The sequence below is a fragment of the Sminthopsis crassicaudata genome, chromosome X (genome assembly GCF_048593235.1).
Source record: "Sminthopsis crassicaudata isolate SCR6 chromosome X, ASM4859323v1, whole genome shotgun sequence".
NCBI classification, from domain to species: Eukaryota; Metazoa; Chordata; class Mammalia; order Dasyuromorphia; family Dasyuridae; genus Sminthopsis; species Sminthopsis crassicaudata.
Genome location: NC_133623.1, coordinates 20,407,198 through 20,417,257, shown reverse-complemented (window position 1 = coordinate 20,417,257; position 10,060 = coordinate 20,407,198). Strand labels below are relative to the sequence as shown.

The 10,060-nt window shown below is 40.5% G+C and overlaps 1 pseudogene; it reads left to right on the top strand.

The window, feature by feature from the left end:
* The first annotated feature begins 7,350 nt into the window (after positions 1-7,350).
* On the top strand, positions 7,351-9,548 carry LOC141548998 (nuclear RNA export factor 1 pseudogene; annotated as a pseudogene).
* The last annotated feature ends 512 nt before the right edge of the window (positions 9,549-10,060 follow it).

The window sequence follows — 10,060 nt, the reverse complement described above, 5'->3', positions numbered from 1 at the left end:
AATCATCCTGTTGGTCATTTCTTACAGAATAATATTCCATAACATCCACATATCATAATTTATTCTGCCTCATCTGTAGAAATGGGGAAAGTAGCAAGAGCCACACACAACCTTGTCCAAATACATTTCCAATCCAGTTTGGAGTAGTGGGGATGGAGTGGGGGTCAGGCTCCATGTCAGCATTCCCTGAGCCCTGGCACCTGAAACTATCATCAGAGGAAGATTCTGGCACCAGTCACCCCAGCCTTCAGCAGCTTCTGTCCAACAACTGCCTGGGAAGAATCCGGGTACTCCTGGCACCCCCCAGCATGGCAGTGTGAAGTTAGAAAGCCAGTCAGCATCTGCATTTTGTAAGCCCACCATTCTCTGTTACAGTGGTGGATATGTATTAGCTATGTAAATGATGGCAAATTATTTTATCTCTGCCCAGTTTTCTGATTTGTAAAGAGAAATAATGATTTTTTTTGTGAAGATCACGATTGCAAAAGTGCTTAGCATAAAACATGCTATATGACTGGTAACTGCTATATTAGATATAATTGCTTCATATTTTATAATTTTATGTTCTTAGATGTAATAAACATACAAAGTCAATCTTGAGATAAATGACTTCTATGCATGCGTAAAGTAATTTGGAAGCAAATTCAACTAAGTTCACCTAGGAGGATAGTGCATAGAGGAAAGAAAAAAAAAACCTCTCTCTTTCTCTTTTCCCTCTTTCCCTGTTTGCAGCAGGGATATGTGGACACAGGGGTGAGAGGGACAGAAAGAAAATATATTCAGTTCAGTGAAATTTGTTATTTGAGATATGATAGTAAAAGCAGTTTTAAAGCTCTAATCAAAGCCCACTAAAGGGATATGTTAATTGTGAACTATTCACACTGTTAACAGAAGATTTAAACTTGTGGGAACTTTAGGAAAATAGAAAAGCAGTTTGCTACTACTCTAAAGACTTTGGCAACAGTCTGCTTTTGAGTTCTTGAGAGTTGGAATTCTGAGGACCCTCTAAGTAAAAAGAAAAAAAGCACTTTAACTCTTTCCTGCCTCACAAAAGAAATGGTTTGTGTGAATTGGAAAATAACCAAATGGCAATTCACTTTGTCTGGAACATTTAATTAGAATTTAGGGAATGTCACGAACTAAAGTTAAGTCAATTTTAAAATCTGTTGTATCTCAATTTTAAGAAATATCTTGTTCTTGCCTTAAAACAAAAAGGAAACTTATTTAAGGGAATAGAAATCTTTGTTGAATACTTTCAAAGCTGCAACAGCTTGGGGAAAGAATGAAGCAGTTCACTAGAACTCTAGCAACAAACAGCCTGCCTTTGACTTATCAAAGACTGTTGAGGACCTTGTTGACTAAAATAAGGTGGAAAGTTTATTTAGCCTTGTTAATTCCATTTTATAATGCTTTGTAAATGTAATCTAGGGAATTAGATATTTTCACTTTTGGTAGAAAATCAAGAGGAAACTACAGCTAAGACAATTTGACTATCAGGAAAATAACTAAGTTATTTGCAGTTATTGTCATTATGTTAAACCTAAAATTGGTAATTACTGTATGTGGAACAAGAGGGATGAGGTGAAAGCCACTTCATCTCCAAGTACAAGGCATGCAATGCCTTTTTTCCCCCTTCACAGAGTGGGGAAAAGGTATCAAACAGTACAGCCCATGAAAACACTAACAATAGCTCGGGTGGGCAACAGCAAACTCAGCCTTTTGCTTGTCAATACCCCCATACTTTGTGATTCTTGCCAGTTTTCTTGAAACCATCAGGGTAAGCAAGGTCATCTGCCCTCAGAAAGAAGCCTGTTTAGAATGTAAAGTTCCTAAACAAGGAATGTGTTTACTAAGAATCTATAAATTTGTTTAGCACTTGGTCCCTTGCACCAGGATGAGTTTAAACTCAAGAAAAAGAAAAGAAAAACATGTTAAACAAAATTTCCTATGTGTGTAAATCCTGGTTTAATAATGTACCTCGTCCTAAGCTGTGGTTAGTAGAATTTGCTATTAGATGTAAAATCTCTTGGGACTGTAGCTGATTAGCTGATATTCTTTTTGAGTTTTGAATTCAAGGCCCTGACACAATTCCCCTCAAATGGGGGCCCTGAATAGGCCAAGGTTTCTAAGAACTTGAAAGCTAAACCAATCTTTTGCTCCAGCTTTAGCCCTACCTAAAGCCTTTTACTCTGTATGTGGATGAAAGGTAGGACCAGATGCTAGGGGTCTTGACTCAGTCCCTGGGAACTGATCCAAGATCTCTGGCTTATTTTTCAAAGAAATTTGGTGTCGTTGGGGAGCCCTCCTGCCTTAGAGCTAGCTGCCACAGTCCTTCTAATTGAGGAAGTCTAAATTCACCCCAGGACAACCACTGGAGATTCTCACTGCTCACCAGGTTCAGAGCCAGAGTTTTAGAATTGGGAAAAGGAATGAGAGTGAACATCTATAACATCTATGACTCCAAATAGGCCTTTCATGTTTTGCACATTCATGGGGCTACATGGAAAGAAAGAGGACTTTTGTGAAATTACTGAAAGCTGTCCACAAACCCAGAGAGGTTTCTCTTAGGTTTTGTAAAGGACACCAAAGAGGTATTCACTTCAGGCCAAAGGAAACAGACTTGCAGATTCAGCTGCTTGTGCCTGTTTGCCCCTGATCGTGGCACCTTTAATTTCTCAACTCCTTCACTTCCTCATATAGCTCCCAGGAATAAGTCCTTGCTAAAGAAAAGGGACTCACCCTTTCTCCTTCTAAGTGGTTTCAAACACCCTCAGGCCAGCTTCTGATCCCAGAGGCCAGCCAGTGGAAACTTCTCTTTGGCCACACCAAGCTATTTACTTGGGAATAAATGCTCTCCAATTCTTTGTGAAACCTATTTTTACTGGTCACAAACTAGGAGAAACAATTAAACAGATCTGTCACGTCTGCCCAATTTGTGGCCAAGTAAATCCTGGAAGAGCTGTTAAATCCCCCTTTCCTGAAGCCCACCCAGAGGAGGGATACACACTCAGGGTAGGACTGGCAGATAGATTTTATACATATGTTCCCTCTAACAGGCTTCAACCTGCTTTTGATTTTTGTTGACACCTTCACTAATTGGGTAAAAGCCTTCCCTTGTAAGACTGAAAAAGCTCAGAGGTTTTCACTAAAAGAGATCAAACCCATTTAATATTAATTATTATTATCTCCATTTTGCATGTCATCCTCTCTGCCCAATGTTTAATGCCTTTTAAACCTTATGGTGCTTGCACCCTAGGCCACCTGGGGAATACATTCATATGCATATGCCACAACTTTATCCATTGCCCCTACTCCTTTGAAGAGACAAAAGCAGGGATATTGGGGAAGTATTCTTTGGTATTTATCCTTGGAAAAGCTGTCTAGATGTGAGGCATTCCTGATAGTCTCATGTACCCTCCCACGTCTTCCTCTGGGGGTTCCTGGCTATTATCTCAAGTAACCCTCATACTAACTCCACTTTTAATTATTCTTTTTTTTTTTTGCTCATATTCAGCATCTGCATTTTTTACCTACTTGTGAGATTTTTTTTCTCCAGACTCCAAGTTGTAAACTTCACACTATTTGCTGAACCTGAATACCACCGGCTAACTAATTTTGACATTCAGCACCCCATGATTGCTCCTGGCACCATCTTCAAGTCGTGTGCCTCCTGTCCTCAGTCTGGACCCCAGGAACAGGCAGGAACAGCTCTACATCCCTTATCAGCATCAATTGGCTCCAAAAAAAATGAGGCCTGCATCCCTTTGTCCCAAATGAATTTAGGGGTCAAACTGTTTAAGAGGGGAAATGATGGAATACAGCTTCTAGGGAAGACAGCAGTAGGGAAGTTCTCCCAACCTTAGATTACTTCTGTTCTCACTATGTGTCAATGAGTCTTAAGTATTCTAGCTTTAGAATCAGTGATCCTGAGGTTCTCCCCCCAACCTTAGAATACTATTGTTCTAACCATCTATAAATAATTGTGAAAGTCTTCTGGCCTAAGAATATAATAATATCTCTTCCCTTAGGCTTTAGGGAAGATATATTAGAGATCCTGAGGGCCTCTGACCTTAGTGTGCTATTCTGACAATCTGTCAATGATTCTAAAATCTTGTGGCCTTAGAATAACACTACAAACATTGCTGACTGTTAGATAGATAATCTATTCATCAGTGAAAAGATCATCCCTGAAACCTACCTGTAAACTATAAAATTAGCAAATAAGTAATAAGAAGGTCTCATCTTTGTTCTATAAATCTGTCTTCTTTCTGTTGGTTCTTTGCTAAATGCTTTTGGAACTTAGCCTACTTTAATTAGCATTACAACTACAATAAACTTTGCCCCTTGACTTAGAGATGGGTTAGAGACTGCAAATTCTTTTAAGACCTCTCACAACTCTGGTTTATGACCCCTCAACCTTTTGGGAGCCCTTTCATAAGCACAACAGCATGATGAATAAAGGACTTGGAGTGCAAATTCTCCATCAGACACTTAATAGGCATATGACCTACATCTGAAAAATGTGGTTAATAACAATAATACCTACATATTAGATGGCACAGTGAATAGAGCAGCCTGAGTTCAAATCTGACCTCAGACACCTATATACTAGCTGTCTGACCTTGGGAAGTCATTTCCCACTCTCTGTCTCCGTTTCCTCATCTATCAAAAGGGCTGGAGAAGGAAATAGAAAACCAGTCCAGGATCTTTGCCAAGAAAACCCTGAAAACTGAATGGGGCCAGGGAGAATTGGACATAACTAAAAATAACCAAACCACCACAAAACTCTGGGTTCCTGTAAGGATTAAATCAAGACGACTCATCAAGTAATTTAGAAGACCTTGAATTGCATTAGAAATTCTAGGCAGCAAAAATCTTTGATACTAAAGGTAGGGAAGGGATCCTTCTTCCAGTGTAAAGTAAATTAGTCCTCAGTTGAGAGAAATATAGCAGAAACTTGGCTGGTTGTTGAAGGCTTTCTAGCTTAACAGAATGTCCTAGTATAATTCAGATTTCTCAAGGACAGGGACTTTCCTTTCAGATTTGTTTCTTCAGCACTGAATATAGCCTCTGGTACATAGCAGGAGCTTAATAGATGCTTAAGTAACTGTTGTGTATTCACATTACGTATATATTAAATTTGTAGACAATAACATGTCATAATATGAAATAACTGCTTGTATTTATATAGAACTCAAAGCTTTATTTATAAAGAACTTCATAAAATTTTTTGTATTTAAGCTACCTATGTGGTAGGTCCAATCAGAATTTTGTTCCTATTTTACCAGCAAGGAAATGGAGGAGTTGCTTGGCACAATAAGTCCAAGAAGTAACATTTGAACAAAGGTCTTTCTGACTTCAAATCCAGCATTCTATCACAACACAGCAAAACAAGGCATAAAAGCCAGAATAACAAATTTCTCTAAGAACTTTCTTGCTCCCTTGCTGTGGGAAATCAAATCCTGGACCTGGTTTTTTTGTAACCTGCAGTTATTTCAAAGTGTTTCAATGTGCTGGAATTATCATGATGCATCATGGTAGAAGTGCATGAAATGGAAAGCATCCCTTTCTTTAGGTCTCTGGATTCTGAAACTGAGTCAAGTAACAAGTCCTTCTCACACAAATGTGCAGAATTCAGTGGGCAAATGGGTTACAAAAGCAAGGTGTAGCAAACAAATACTTACTTTCAAAGTCCTTTAAATTCTAAACAAGTTCTAGAAACGAGCATTTTTCTGGCCAGAGATATACAATCCCATAGAAGATTATTTAATCTGCACTAAAGCTTCGAAAGAGTGGGAAAACACAGTTTTATTTTTTTTAAATAGTTGCATTTGTCTAAAGAGATCAGTAAGAAAAACAGCAGAGCTGTACCATTTCTGTTGTAAGAACTTGTTCCTTTTAAAAAATATATAGTTTTTTTTGTAATGAAGTGGTTAACAAGTATAAATCGAATTCTTCTTGAAGCAAATAGAATCAGATAAAAATGCTTTAAACTAAGTGATTTTTAGAATAAATAACATTGAAAAAGATAAAAGAAAGATAACAGCTCACAAATAATTTTCTGTATTTACTTAAGCAAACAAATATTTTTTAAAGGTTTCAGAATTTTCCATTCCATCTTGATACAATTGAATGGAAGACCCATTTTAGACTAATGAGCATTATGATTAAATCATTTACTCACAGATCAAAAGAGATTTTAATTATGTAAACGAGTTGCCCAGAAACATAAAATGTTCCATTAAGCTTGACAATTAATATGTACAATATTTATGAGTTCAGATTTTTTCCTTGTTAAAAATTGATTGTTACCATTTTAAAAGTTTCCTTGGATGCACTGATTGAGAAGGAGGAAAATATTTTAAAGCTATAAAACTAAGAGGCATGGTAAAGATTTTATTGCCTTTTTCTTTTTTCTCTTCTTTGACTTTTTGTGGTGCTCTGTATGCCTTGGTACCAGATGTTCAAGGTTGAGCGTACAAATATTTAGTTCCTTCACAGCATGAGCATACCACATTGCTTTGCATGCTGTGGGAGGCTCAGGCTGCAAGTAAAAAAAATTTTTAATTAAATAAAAACACACCAAGAGTAGATGTCTAACCGACAAGGGGCACAAAAACATTTCCCAAGGGCTATCTGTGCAACTAAAAGAGGAAGGAACTGGAAGAGAAGGCCAGATCTGCAAGCCACGTGGGGAAATGTTGGAGAAGCTGAGATCTGCAAGTAGGGTGGGCAATGTAAGAGAAGCCCAGATCTTCCAGTGGGCTAACAATCAAAAGAAGTCGGCCTGCTTGGGGTGGTGGGCTTGAGTTCAAGTCCAACAGGCTATATTACTGCAACAGTATTTAATCTTTCCATGTGAAAAGCAATTCTGAAGAGAAGTTGCTCATCTCAGTCTTAGGAGGGTGTTTCCATAAGTTTCATTTTGGAAAGCAAGTGTATTTCCTGAAGGTATAAATCAGGGAAGGGGATCCCATACACCGCCCCCTACTGTGAGATCCATCTCAGTCTCAGCAAACATGAACCCCTCCCCCCTCATGGCGTCTGCGGCCTTCTGACTGCATAAAGCACTGCGCATGTTCAGTTGGGACATACATACAAGGTTACTAAGGCGCCCAGATGCACAGTTGCAACTAGTCTGACCTGGGTCACCCGTGAGGTAGTCCTGTTCCTCTGCTGCCCAGTGCGCAGGCGCGGAAGCTGAGGTAGTCAGGCACGCAGAGTCGAATGTTGGCACAGGCTCGTTGGTCCTCCAAGACAACGGTTGTTCTGTGGCTCCCGCTCCCTAAGCCTAAGGGGAGATCAGGTTGAGACAATTTCTATTAAGTCCTGTGCTCATTGAGGTCTACCATGGAGGATCGGAGCAAACCGGAAGGCAAGTCTAAAGCCAAGTCCGAACACAAGTCTTATGGTGAGCATACTGGTTCGAGTGGTGGTGCGGGTGGCGCTGTCGGCGGCGGCGGCGGCCCTGTACAGGGCCGCAGTAGTGGCGAGAGCAGCGCAGGACCTCTTCGCCAGCGCGGTCGAGACGCCTCACGCTGGAAGCAGTACCCAGAAGGGAAGTGCGGCGTCGGGAGCCAAGGCTTCAGCCGGGTTTCGTCCTTGGACCTTCAGAGTACCGAAGACACCAGTGAAGGCCAAGAGGTTTCCAGGAACAGGTACTCCCCAAGTACCTCCCGTTTCAGCAGAGAGAGATGGTGGGAGCGGGGCGGAGATCGAATCCGTGTCACCGTGAGGCGGAGAGATCGAAACAGACCTATCCTAGATCGAGGGGCGATTACTTCCAGCCTGAACCCGCCTTCAAAACAATGGTTCAAGGTCACAATTCCCAACGGCAAAAAGTATGACAAAACATGGTTGTTAAATACAATTCAGAGCAAATGCAGTGTTCCCTTTGATGCAATCGAATTTCATTATGAAAATAACAGGGCCAATTTTTTTGTGGAGAATGCCAAAACTGCTGCTGCACTGAAAGCCGCTAACCATATCACGGATGATACTAACCGCAGAATCTCGATAATAATTAGTTCATCGAGCCCACCTTATTCTGTACAAAATGAATTGAAGCCCGAACAGGTGGAGCAGTTAAAGATTATCATGAGCAAGAAATATGATAGTTTGCAGAAGTCCCTTGACCTAAAGGGCCTTCGCTCAGATCCAGACCTCATGGCTCAAAATATAGATATCGTTTTGAATCGCAAAAATTACATGTCTGCATCAGTTCAAATCATTGGGGAAAACATTCCAGAACTCTTATCGTTGAATCTGAGTAAGAATAGACTTTACAAACTTGATGACTTGTCCGAGATAGTGCCAAAGGCACTTAATCTCAAAATCCTCAACCTCTCAGACAATGAATTAAAGTCAGAGCGGGAACTGGATAAACTGAAGGGATTAAAGTTAGATGAACTTTGGCTCCAGGGAAATCCTCTGTGTGAAGTCTTCCAAGATCGGTCCTCCTACCTCAGTGCCATCCGGGAACGTTTCCCAAAGTTGTTACGTCTGGATGGTCACGATCTGCCTCCTCCCATCACTTTCGATGTACAATCGCACCTTACACTACCTACCTGCAAGGGTAGCTACTTTGGATCAGAAACCATGAAGAACATGGTCATGTATTTCCTACAACAGTATTATAATGTCTATGACACTGGCAACAGGCAGGGACTGCTTGATGCCTACCATGAGGGAGCCTGCTGTTCGTTAAGCCTTCCAGTGAGCCTTCAAAATCTATCTCGTTACAACTTGAGTGAATATATGAATGATAACAGAAATATGAAAAAAGTCAAAGATCCCAGCCTGCGGTACCGCCTTCTAAAACACTCGCGTCTCTCCGTTGTGGCTTTTCTCAATGGATTGCCGAAGACCCAGCATGATGTGAATTCCTTCGTGGTAGACGTTAGTGCCCAGACAGAGACTTTGCTGTGTTTTTCCGTAAACGGTGTCTTTAAAGAACTAGATGAAAAAGCCCACGATACCATTAGAGGATTCACCAGAGTATTCATTGCTGTTCCTTCTAATAATGCTACCAGGATGTGTATGGTGAATGATGAGCTCTTTGTAAGAAATGCCAACTCAGAAGAAATCCGTCATGCTTTTGCCCAACCTGCTCCACTTATGATTTCCCCGAGCTGGATGACCACCATTTCCCAACAACAGCAAGACATGCTACAGTCTTTTTCTGCTCAATCTGGCATGAATCTGGAGTGGTCACAGAAATGCTTGCAAGACAATAACTGGGACTTTATTCAAGCAGCACAAATCTTTACACACCTTAAGGAGCAAGGCAAAATTCCTGCAATAGCATTTCAAAAGTGATCCAACACAACTCTTTTGAAGAGTACTGTCTCTTCTGCCCCAGGGCTATTGTTACTGTGGGAAAAGAAGAAGCCCCAACATTCACCTTTACCCATGCTAGGACAATGTTAAATGAAGTTTCATCTATTGAGGGACTCTCAGCCAACCATTACCACTACTGTCTCCTGGAAGTTAAAGATCCATCTGTAGAACTGACACAAAATCACCACATAGCACAGGTTCTTCCCTGTGTTCTAAGTTCCACCAAGGATTCTGATTGTCTCTCAGCATAAAAAGTAAAGTTCCATTTTTCTGTTGCCTCCTTGCCTGCATGTCAGTATTATTTATTCTCACTACCTCTCTATCTTTCTTCATTCCACCTCCAGTTCATGATATTTGTAATAGTGCTTTTGGAGATTTAAATTGATAATTTATGACGTTACAAAATGGAGCCAACATACCTGGTTCTTTGGGTACTTGCTAGGAAAAACCATGATATCTAGGAATGAGACTTCAAACATACTTAAGATAGGGGATAGGGAGGAGGAAAACACACAAAAAGCACACAGAGACACTTCAAAAGCAGTTCAGAGGCAGAGGGCGTGGAGTGGTAGAATAAAGTGGTGAAGAAAGGCAGGCAGCTGTGAAGAAAAGGATGAGGGGTAGAGGCAAAAGGTAATAACCATTGATAGGAAATGGGAGCACTTAGCAGCATGGATCCAGATGGTAATGGAATAGGGATGGGGAGAGGGTAGGGAAATTA